We start from the raw sequence: 10,836 nt of genomic DNA on the forward strand, positions 1-10,836 counted from the left end.
GGGAGAGAGAAAGGGAGAGCTCTCTAGGGTCTCTCCTTATAAGGTCACTGATTCCATCATGAGGGCCCCACCCTCATCACCTTGTCTATATCTAATTACCTCCCCCAAACACCATTTCCAAATATAATCACACTGGGACAGAGGGCTTCAACATATGAATTTTAAAAGTACACATTCAGCCCATAACAATATGTGAAATCTCTGAGTCATGTAGGGGATTTTTTTGAATCTCCTATGACAATGAGCCACCCCTCAACCTTGCTAAGGAAAGGGAGTATCCAGCAGTTATGTGGATGATGGTGTAAGGCCAAGGACCCCCTTTGTTATTTCTCATACCTGTCATTGTGTAGCAGCTGGAAGAGAAGGGTCTTAAGTATTTCTTTATCAGAGAAAGTATATCTCATTACAAAATAGTAATTAGAAAATATTTTTTCTGTATAAATTATTGTCAAAAGCCTAGGATCAAAGTATGTTTCCCTCAGTTAAGTAATATATTTCAGTATATGGACCAACTCAGTTGTTTTAAGGACCCAGGCCTTGTCTAATAGGAGCAGCCAAGTCATATAAGGAGAAATGCTCTTAATGGACCATAGATTTCTGTGAAATTTTTTTCTTATTGGCCCTTAGCTAACTTTGCTCTGTCTCTGCTCAACTCGTATCAATGCCTTACTTCACCTTGCTGACTTCATGTCACTTCTAACTTTTCAAGGTTGGTTGATAGGTTCAAATTAAACGAAAGGAGAGATGGTTTGCTTTGCCTGAAAACAGTAATAGGAAGGGGAGTGTAGGACCAGAGCTAGATGGGAAAAGATAAAAGCAAGAAGGGCTTGATGTGAGGAGTCAGTCAGGTGGCATTGATATAAATTGGAAAAGCCTTTTCATGTTTTATTTCGAGTTCCTTGATAAAACTTGTGTTGAGGGTTCTTTGAAAATGTGATTGAGGGGTGTCCACATGGGGTTCAGCATAGAGAAGAGACAGCATGTATAGGAGAGAAAATAAAGGAGAGAAGATAAAGCATAGGTAAAGATATAGGAGAGAGGATAAAGCTCAGGTAAAGAGAATTAAGCAGCAATAAGAAATAGAACCAGAGGTGTTGAAGATAAATGCAAAAAGTCCTCCCTGGCTCCTGAATTCTTAGAAATCTGGGGAGGATGGTGGTGGTAATTCTGGTTATCTGCAAATAGGTGGAATCAGCATGGGACTAAATATAATTAAGCCTAAAGGGACAAGATAATCCTATTGGGCTGGAGGACTTTGGGGACATTCTGCTGGAATGGGGATTATATATGTTCTGTGGATTTTGTTTTAAGCTCTGTGACTTGCAACCAGATTCATCAACTTCCTCCTAAGACCCTAGGTATTGTCCTCCTCAGATTTGTCCCAGGGCCTCTGGACCCTGACTATCAGAGAAAATATAAATGGAAATATTTCATTAATTCTCTGTGGTGAAAAAGTTTTTGTGTCAAATGAATGAGTGAAGAGTTAATGTATAAATTCTGACGAAGACATTTTGACTCAGCACCATTCATTTCCTACTTTCAAAAGTTCTGCTTTATGCCAGACATTGTGTTAGGCACTGCATGAGTGACAAAGATGAGACCTTGAATTCAAGAAGTCAAGTTTCTAGGAAGAATTGAATAAGCTCACAAATGACTATGATAAAAGGTCAAAAGAGGAGAACATGAGAAAACAATCTAAAAGGTGTTATAAATTGTTAAAAGTGAGAGGGTTCTTTCCTAGATAGGGAGTAATCACATATACATTCATAGGGAATTATTTGACACAAATCTTAAAGGATCAGTAAAGATTTTATAAGCATCATTGACAAAGGGGAAGCGAGATAAGAGATAAAAGAAAAATCAAACTTTCAAACACCAAGCACTCCAACTAATAAAGAATGAAATAGAGAGGCTTGAGGAAAGATGGTGGAGTAGGGTAGCAATCCAGAAACCTCCTCCCACATACACACCAAGGAAGCAACTAGAGCAAATACAAATAACCTTGAAAACAACCCGAAGGCTGCAGAATAGACCATCTACACCTAGTGAGGAAGAGAAGACCACACAGAGAAGGATGGAGTGGTAGAGCAATGATTGATAGGGACTCAGGGCTTCAACATATGAATTTTATTCCACAAGTGAAAGGGAGAGGGATGGAGAGGGGAGGGATAAGCACTCAGAAATCCTGCAACCTGGCCCTGCAGATCTGCTCAGAGAACATGAGTCAACATTGCAATGGACTTTGGTGATTAATGGGGCTGGAGTCCAGGGAGAACTGGAGCACTCTGGAGGCTGAAACTCTTGCTGCTTGTGAAGGACAGGTATGCACCATTGGTCCCACTAAGACCCAACACAGAAGCGGCAGTTTGAAAGATTTACCAGCAGCAGGAAGGGTGACAAAGGGATGGGGGTTGGAGGGAGCTGTCTCCAGAGGAGAAAGGGCAGGTGGACTATCTTTCCCCAGACCTCCCTCAGCACAACTGGTCAGGTGCTTGTGGGAGCCAGCCCTAAGTGCTCCATTCCCCTCACTGGCAGCTCAGCTCTGAGGTGCTTCCCTGCATACCTGCCAACCAGCCTGCTCAGCTCAGCAGTGGTCAGACTTTGCTGCCTGGCAGGTGGAGGAAGATTTTGCAGTCCAGCAGGCAGAGAGAGGGAGGCTTTCCAAGCTTGCCTGGCCCTCTCTCAGCCCAGCTGAGGAAGTGTCTGCAGGAGCCAGCTCCAAATGCACCTTCCATCTTCCTAGTGGCTCACCACTGCCTGTGCACCTGCCCCACCTGCCCCACTGGCTCAGAAGAGCTACCATTGCTGGCTGGCAGGCTGAGGGTGGCTCCACCCACAATGATCCCTGTGGGAGCACTGCTCACAAAAGGCACAGAGGAAGCTGTCAGATGCTGCTGACCAAGATCAGCCACTGCCAGGAGACAGGCAGAAAGGTGGCCCTGCCCACAGCCCACCAACAGCAATGGCAGATCCACTGTAAAGAGCATGAGGTGAGCAAACAGTCTTGATCCTCTGTGCACCACAGGACACCTTATTCATAAAGCCATTTCTTTCTAGACCAGGAAGCATAGCAGAGCTAATACAAAGAAAGAAACACAGAAACCCTGACAAAATGTGGAGGCAGAAGAATATGTTCCAAACAAAAAAACAGGATAAGACACCAGAAAGAGGGTTAAGTGAAATGGAAATCACCAATCTTCTTGAAAAAGATTTCTAAGTAACTATCATAAAGACTGTTCTGACCTGAGGAAAAGAAGAATTGACAATCTCAGGAAGGACTTCACATAAGAAATAGAATAGTTGAAAAAGAGTGACTGAGAACTGAAGAATATAGCAACTGAAATGAAAAATATAGTGGAGGGAATGAGTAATAGATTGCTGTGAGGAGACAATCAGTGAGGTGGAAATTAGAGAAATGAAAACAGCAAAGCTTTGGAAGAGAGAGAAAAAAGATTTTCAAAAATGAGGGGATGCTGACAGCTATGTAGCAACTTTAAAACAAAACAGTATTCACATAATAGGGGTACCAGAAGGAGGAGAGGGAGGCAGAGGAGTAGAAAGCCTCTTTGGAGAAATAATTGCTGAAAACTTCTCCAGGCTGGGGAAGGAAATAAACATGAAGGACCTGGAAGCACAGAGAGCCTTAACAAAAGGAACCCCAGGAGGGCAACACCAAGACATATAATAATTAAAAATGGCAAAGATGAAATATAAAGAGAGAATTTTAAAAGCAGCAAGAGAGAAGCAGCCAGCTACCTGTAAAGGCAATGCCATAATGTTATCAGCAGATTTCTCAGCAGAAACTTTATAGGCTGGAAGGGAGTGGCATGAAATAGTTAATGTACTGAAACAGAAGGACCTTCAACCAAGAATCTTCTTCCAGCAAGGTTATCATTCAAATTTGAAGGAGAGATTAAATGCTCCCCAGATAAATAAAAGTTAAAAGAATTTACCACCACTAAACAAGACTTTTATGTTATGTTGAAGATACTTCAGTAGGTAGAAATGTTCTTAAGCCCAAACATTTTTTCATCAGTGAAAATAAATCCATAATAAAAGTAGTAGACCAATTACTTACTAAGCAAGTACGAAGTTAAAAAACAAGAGTAGCAAAATCAGCTATTCACAAAATCAGTCAAGGGATACACAAAGAATGTAGATCATGACATCTAATACATAAAGTGTGGAGGAAGAAGAAGAAAAAGTACTTTTAGATTGTGTTCAAAAAAGAGTAACCATCAACTTTTTAGGAAACTATCTATGAACCTTATGGTAACATAAACCTAAAGCTTATAATAACTACACAAAAATTTTTTAAAAGAGAAATCCTATCACAAACCAAAAGACCATCAAATAATAGGAGATGAATATAAGAGAGGAAAAAAGGAACAGAGAGGAACTACAAAAACAACCAGAAAACAGTTAATAAAATGGCCATAAGTACATGCCTATCTGTATATACCTTAATTGTAAATGGACTGAATGCACCAATCAAAAGACATAGGGTCACAGAACTGATAAAGAAACAAGACCCATTTATATGCTGCCTACAAGAGACTCATTTCAGACCTAAAGAAGTACATAGACTGAAAGCAAAGGCATGGAAAAAGATATTTCATACAAATAATAAGGAGAAAAAAGTAGGGGTACTTATATCAGACAAAATAGACTTATAAAAGTAACAAGAGACAAAGAAGGACATGGCACAATGATAAAGAGATCAGTCCAGCAAGGGGATGTAACAATTGTAAATATCTATGCACTCAGTATAGCAGCACCTAAATATATAAAACAAATACTAGCAGAACTAAAGGGGGAAATAGACTGCAACTCATTTATAGTAGGGGACTTTAACACACCACTTAAAGTACCAATGGACACATCAACCAGACAGAAAATAAATAAGGAAACAGGTGCTGAACAATACAGATCAGATAGATTTAACCATTATAAACAGAACATTTCATCTAAAAGCAACAGGCTTCACATTTTTCTCAAGTGCAGATGGAATATTCTCCAGAATAGATCTCATATTAAGCCACAAAGAGAGCCTCAATAAATACAAAAAGATTAAAGTTGTATCAAGCATCTTTTCAGATGACAGTGGTATGAAAGCAGAAATAAATTACAGGAAGAAAATTTAAGAACCCACAAACACATAGAGGCTAAACAACATGCTTCTAATAATCAGGGAATCAGTGAACAAATCAAAGAGGAAATCAAGCAATAGATAGAGACAAATGAAAACAAAAATACAAGAGTTCAAAATTTGTGGGACACTGCAAAGTCAGTTCTAAGAGAGAACCACATAGCAATACAGACCTGCCCCAAGAAACAGTAACAATACAAAATAAAAAGTTTAAACTCACAACTAAAGAAACTAGAAAAAGAAGTACAAATGAAACCCAAAGTTGGTAGAGGGAGGGACAAAATAATGATCAGAGCAGAAATAAATAAAATAGAGCCTCAAAAATAAAATAATAGAAAAAAATCAATGAAACCAAGAGCTGTTTCTTTGAGAAGACAAATAAAATAAACATTTAGCCGGACCTATCAAGAAAAAAGAGAGAGAACACAAAGTCAGATATGAAAAAGGAAAAGTTATAGACACCACAGAAATACAAAGACTTATTAGAGAATTATATGAAAAATTATATACCAATAAATTGGACAGTCTTGAAGAAAAGGGTAAATCGCTACAAAAGTACAACTTTCCAATATTGATCCAGGAAGAAACTGAAAATCTGAACAGACAATTGCCAACAATTAAATAGAATCGGTAATTTAAAAAACTCCCAGCAAACAGAAGTCCAGGACAAGATGGCTTCACAGCTTTATTCTATGAAACATTTAAAGGAGAGCTACTTCCCATTCATCTTAAAGTATTCCAAAAAGTACAAGAGGAGGAAATACTTCCAAATTCATTCTGTGAGGCCAACATACTCTAATACCAAAAGCAGACAAAGACACCACAAAAAGAAAATTATAGACCAATATCTCTGATGAACATAGATGCAAAAATCCTCAAGGAAATATTAGTAAACAGAATTAAAAAAATACACCAAAAGGATCATTTACCACATCCAAGTTGGATTTATTCCAGGGATGCAAGGATATTGTGATATTTGTAAATCAATCAATATGATACACCACATGAAAAATAAAGAAGGATTAAGATAATATGATCATTTTAATAGATGCTAAAAAAGCATTTCACAATATTCAACATCCATTCATGATAAAAATTCTCAGCAAAATTGCTACAGAGGAAACATACCTCAACATAATAAAGGTCATATACAAACCCATAGCTGATATCATACTCAATGGTGAAAAGCTGAAAGCTTTTCCTCTCAGGAACAAGACAAGGATACCCACTCTCACTACTTTTATTCAACATAGTAGTGGAAGTCCTAGCCATGACACTCAGACAAGAGATAAAAGGCATCCAAGTTAGTAAGGAAGAAGTAAAACTGTCACTGTTTGCAGATGACATGGTATTATCTATAGAAATTCCTAAAGTCTCCACCCAAAAAACTGTTAGAACTAATAACCAGATTCAGCAATTTGCAGGATACGAAACTAATACACAGAAATCTGTTGCATTCCTATATACTAAAAACAAATTAGCTAAAAGAGAAATCAGGAAAACAACTCCATTTACAATTACATCAAAAAGAATAAAATACCTAGGAATAAATCTAACCAAGGAAGTGAAATACCTATTTTCTTAAAACTGTAAGACACTCATGAGAGAAATTAAGGAAAGCACAAATAAGTGGAACTCCATCCCTTGCTCATGGATAGGAAGAATTAATATTTGAAAATGGCCATCCTGTCCAAAGCAACTTACAGATTCAGTGCAATCCCTATCAAAATACCAACAACATTCTTCAGTGAACCACAACAAATAGTTCTAAAATTCATATGGAACCACAAGTGACCCCAAATAGCCAAAGCAATCCTGACAAAGAAGAACAAAGCTAGGAGAATCATTCACCCTGACTTCAAGCTCTACTACAAAGCTACAGTAGTCAAGATAGTATGGTACTAGCATAAAAACAGATCCATAGTTCAGTGAAACAGAGTGGAGAGACCAGACATAAATCCATAGTATGGTACTAGCATAAAAACAGATCCATAGTTCAGTGGAACAGAGTGGAAAGACCAGACATAAATCCATGTATAAATGGTCAATTAATATACAATAAAGGAGCCATGAATATTCAATGGGGAAAGGACAGCCTTTTCAATAACTGGTGTTAGGAAAACTGGGTAGCTACATGCAAGAGAATGAAATTGATTACTGTCTAACTCTATAAACAAAAGTAAATTCAAAATGGATTAAATATCTAAATATAAGACATGAAACTATAAAACTCTTAGAAGAAAGCCTAGGCAAAAATCTCCTGAACATAAGCACGAGCAATTTTTTTTTCTGGACACATCTACTTGGGCAAGGGAAACAAAATTAAAAAAATGAACAGGTGGTACTACATTAAACTAAAAATCTGTACAGCAAAGGATGCCATCAACAGAACAAAAAGCCATCCTACAGTATGGGAGACTATATTCATAAATAATTTATCTGATAAGGGGTTAACATCCCAAATATATAAAGATTATTTGCAAGGATATTATGCCTCAACACCAAAAAAACAACTAATCAAATTAAAAATGGACAGAGAACCTGAAAAGAAATTTTTCATAAAGATGGCCAATAGACACATGAAAAGATGCTCCACATCACTAATCATCAGAGAAATGCAAATCAAAGCCACAATGAGATATTACCTCACACCAATCAGAATGGCTACTATCCAAAAGACAAGAAATAACAAGTGTTGGGGAGGATGTGGAGAAATGGGAACTCTCCTACACTGTTGGTGGGAATGTAAATCAGTTCAGCCACTATGGAAAACAGTATGGAGGTTTCTCAAAAACTAAAAATAAGAATAGCATTTGACCCAGTAATTCCACTTTTAAGAATTTACCCAGAGAAAACAAAATCTCTGATATGAAAAGATACATGAACTCTTATGTTTATTGCTGCATTATTTACAATAGCCAAGTTATGCCAGCAACAAAAATGTCCACAAATAGATGAATGGATGAAGAAGAAGTGGTACATATACACAATGGAATATTATTCAGCCATTAAAAAGAAAGAAATCTTGACATTTGTGACAACATGGATGTATCTAGAGGGTACTATTCTAAGTGAAGTAAGTCAGATGGAGAAAAAAAATACCATAATTTTATTTATTTGTGAAATCTTAAAACAAAACAAAATAAAATGAACAAAATAGCAGTAGACTCAAAGAAACAGAAATGTGACTGGTGGTTACCACAGGGGAGGCATTGGTGTGGGTGAGTGAGAAGAGTGAGGGAGATAAAAGGGCACAAAAATTCTCAATCATAATATATGTTGGTCATGGGCATAGTAGTATAGCATGGAGAATATAGCCAATGAATATAACATCTTTCTGTGTTCACAGATAGTAACTACAGTAGTTGAGGTGAGGATTTAATAATGTGAGTAACTGTTGAAGCCCTGTGTTGTGTATTTGAAACCAATATAATATTGTGTATCAACTATACTTCAATTTAAAAAAATGAAATAGATTCCAGAAAGAATAGGCAGCCCTTTACTGACTGTAGAGAAGACATTTTTCTAGCAACCACATATATAGCTTAACTTCTTTGAAGAAGAGAACATCTAATATTTAACACTTAATAACAACACTAATCATGATAATAATTATTGCTATTTTTAAAAAATGTCTGTTGGTTATCAAACATTTTAAATACATTATACTGCCTAGATTAAAAAAAACAGAAAATATCATTTTCATTATATATGTGAGAAAAATCAAAGATCAGAGAAATTATATTATTTGCCTAGAGTCACATGGCTAATAATTGGCACAGCCAAGATTACATTCTAATACCAAAATCCAGTTCATTATGGTATGTTCCTTCTGAGCGGTTTCCTAGATTTATGAGAATATAAACAGAATCAGAATTAGAGAACATATTCTCTAGTTGGAGAATGGAAAACAGTTGATGTGAACTGTGTACTTGGGACTAAATTTTGAACAATGACACATACAGATCAAGGATTATTTGCAATTAGTAGACAAACTGATTCAAAGCCCCTCTTTATTGCTTGTCTCTTAAAATGTGGTGCCCCTCACAGTGCCTCTTTTTACTACACTCTCTCTTTCTCTTTCAATCACATAGCTATAACAGCAGTCTATAAATTGATACCTCAGTTTCCATCTCCAGCCTTAATCTTGTTCCAAAGGACTGGAAGCACTATTGAGCTGCCCATCAACTTCTCCACTTGTACATCTTAAGGATACTTCAACATGCAAACCAACATGTTCTGCTTAATAATTAATTACACTAAGTCAACTCATAAACCAGTACTGTTTGAGCAAACTGGCCATTCTGTCTTAAGGTCAATAGATCCAAAACTGAACATATATTCAGTAAGTAAGTCCCTTTGATTTTAGCTCATATCACTGAACTTCATCCTTAAGTCTCATTTACCATTAGTATTACTCTTATCCGGGACTCTTACTGGACTATATTATTTCAAAAACGTCCTAACTGGTTTCCTTACCACAATCTTGTCCCCTTTCATAACAAGAGGGATGGTTTCAAACCACAAACATGATTTTTATTAACTTCGCTTTGTAGTCTCTGCTATTTTAGGATGAGGTGTAAATTTGTTTTAAAAGGTCTTTGAGTTGCAAGCTGTGAACTCAGAACCAAACTTTGAACAATGACACATACAGATCAAGGATTATTTGCAATTCGTAGACAAACTATGGTTCAAATCTCCTCTTTTTTGCTTGTCTCTTAAAATGGTGTTCCTTGACAACTTTGCTGAAAATTCCCTTTATAGAGTAAGTTCCCTCATCTCCATTTTATAAATATACCTTATTTATTTATTTCCTACTTTTGCCCATTTGGCTTTTAATCTTAACTTTAGAATAGTGAATAATCTGTGAAGCTTTAGAATAATCTGATATCTAGGTCTCACCTCCAAAGATACTAAATTATTTGCTCTGGGGTACAGTCTAGGCACTGCGAATTTTTTAAGTTCCTCCAGTGATTTTAGAACTTTCAGAGATGGGGAAGATATGAGGTAAGCCACTCCTAGAATGAGGTGGCATTTGTAAGTGCTCTTTATTTACTATTAACATAATCATCTTGAGAGCTCAAATAAATAGTGCAGATAACCTAATCTGCAGTTCGACATACATACAAAATTATTTTACAACAAATAAAATGATATAGGACTTGGCTAATCAGAGTTTGTGCCCTAAGTTTTCTGTATTAAGCAACATACAGCATACTAAATACTTAAAAATGGACTTTATTGACACACAAATCAGGTGAAAAGGATTTTTGTGCTAAACAACAACATCATAATCAAGCAATGTATTATTCAATGAAGTGTCTTAGTTGGTCAAACAAGGGTCCAGTGCCTGGCATATGATAAGGCATTCAATTAATATTTTTTAAATGAATTTATACATTTAGTTGAATTTCATACAAAGTCTGGAGTCTTTTCTTTATGGCCCCATTCGCTTTTTAATTTGAAAGGAATTAATTATTGTGCAATTTATGGAAAAATCTCTTTGAATACCCTATAGTTTGAGAAGAATATTTGTTAATTTGCAAATTGAATGAATTTGCAAGTATTTTTCCTTCTTCTTCCCTGAAGAGGCCTGTGTCCTTGAACATAAAATGCAAATAATCCCTATGCTGTTAATTATTGGCAAGTGGTCCCATTTGCAACCTTAGGAAATAAGGTAACATATA

Source organism: Manis pentadactyla, chromosome 5 (assembly GCF_030020395.1).
Source record: "Manis pentadactyla isolate mManPen7 chromosome 5, mManPen7.hap1, whole genome shotgun sequence".
Classification (NCBI taxonomy): Eukaryota; Metazoa; Chordata; class Mammalia; order Pholidota; family Manidae; genus Manis; species Manis pentadactyla.